This window comes from Cyprinodon variegatus, unplaced genomic scaffold (assembly GCF_000732505.1).
Source record: "Cyprinodon variegatus isolate N-32 unplaced genomic scaffold, C_variegatus-1.0 Scaffold3, whole genome shotgun sequence".
Classification (NCBI taxonomy): Eukaryota; Metazoa; Chordata; class Actinopteri; order Cyprinodontiformes; family Cyprinodontidae; genus Cyprinodon; species Cyprinodon variegatus.
In genome coordinates this window covers 2,117,967-2,119,591 of record NW_015150456.1, presented here as the reverse complement: position 1 = coordinate 2,119,591, position 1,625 = coordinate 2,117,967, and the positions used below count along the sequence as shown (strand labels likewise).

At 39.4% G+C, this 1,625-nt stretch overlaps 1 protein-coding gene across 1 annotated transcript in view; it reads left to right on the top strand.

Moving 5' to 3' along the window:
- Positions 1 to 332: 332 nt before the first annotated feature.
- LOC107082660 (gap junction gamma-1 protein-like) overlaps positions 333 to 1,625 on the top strand; it is a 9,818-nt gene continuing 8,525 nt past the window's right edge. The window contains exon 1 of the mRNA XM_015371449.1: positions 333 to 488. The gene's annotated coding sequence lies outside the window, so the exon portion shown is untranslated. The remainder of the gene's footprint in view (positions 489 to 1,625) is intronic.

The window sequence follows — 1,625 nt, the reverse complement described above, 5'->3', positions numbered from 1 at the left end:
TCCTCGGATGTTTTCATTCTGAGAAACGTTGGCAGGAGGAGACAAGGTTTAAGGTTACAGTCTGCAGCAAATATGATTTTCTTTCACAGGAATAATAAAACATATATATATAATTTTGAGCATACAGTATATAATTCATGAAAAACTCATGCTATAACATGGGATTTGCAGAGAATAACATGTAAGGGGTGAGGGTTCCCAATCAAAGGAAGATTGCATCAGGAAAAGCTGCAGCCTCTTTGCTGGCTGTTGATCGACTGCGCAGACAAGGGGGTGGGAGCAGGGCTCAGAGTGGGAGGAGAAAAGGAGGATTTGGGAATATTCTTTGTCCTCGCCCAGCAGTTCAAGCAGCACCACTGGAGAGGCAGCGTCTCCTCAAAACCAAGGGAGAGAGAGGAAAAAAGGAGAAAACAACTGAAGGGCCTCATATTTATAGAAAGGGCCAAAAACTGAAGACAACTTCCAGGATTCCAGGAGACATTTTGAAGGTAAGTTAGAGAAAAAAAATCATATAAATCCCAACAGAGTGAGGCGGCAGCATCACTGCTCAGCTCCTTTCTTTATATATATATGTTTGTGTATATGTAGAAAAAAACGATCCTGTATTTAGTTTTTGTTGTGTGTTTTTAATATCTTTATATATAAAAAAAAATCAAAACACATTTATGAAGGAAAAAGTGATTAGAAGCGGTTAATGTTTCGGTTAAAGCCCAAGTTGAGTTTAGGCGCACAAACTGATGGGAGATGGCGCTAATTAAAAGCTGCAGCGCAATTTAGCGGCGTGTTTGCAGCAAATGCGCAGAGTTGGATGAGCGCGTGGATGTTTGGCGCACATTGATGTTTATGCGATTATATAATTATTACACAAGGAGCCTTTTGATCTTTCCTCCTCCGTTTCCTCCTTCCTCTCCAGGTTTATTCTATTTTTACACCTTTTGCTTTTTTAAAAGTTTGTCCTTTTGTTAATCAGGTAGATTGATGACCCACCGGTGTCTTTACGCATCCTGCGTGGTTCCGCCGTGACGTCGTTTGCCACGCGGAGGATTTTTTTTTTTCTTTTTTTCTCCGCATTCCCTGCAAATGGGATTAGTTGGTTTGCAGTTCACGTTCTGCTGCTTCATGATTATTTGGAGACTTTCTCAGCGCGGATTGGTTCTGGGCTCAACAGGAAGATTAATTTTAAAATATGCAGCTTTAGTTTAGATTTATTTTTCCTGAAAGCTTTTTCCTCCTTTAGCCCCCCCTTGTTTCTTTCTTTCTTTTTTTTAAGGCTGAGGGAGGGGAAATATGAGGATCAACTTTAACCCTTCTCCCAGATGTTGGGGCCACAAAGCTTCTCTGTTCTGCAGCAAATAAAATAACCTCCACAGCTTGGAAACAGACTAAATGCTGCCAAATATCCAACATAATCTGCCCAAAATAATCCAGTGAACATAACTGGTATTGAAGGAACTTATCTGTTTAAAGAAGATGTGAAATGTTCTGATAAATATGGAGTTATGCAAAACTTAGACATCCTTTAATTGGCATTTTATAGACTCTCAGTTTACAAAAAGAAATTTCATTTTGTGCAGCTCTCATGACATTTCCATTAAAGCGCAGCAGTGATCAAATTTAAAGTAATA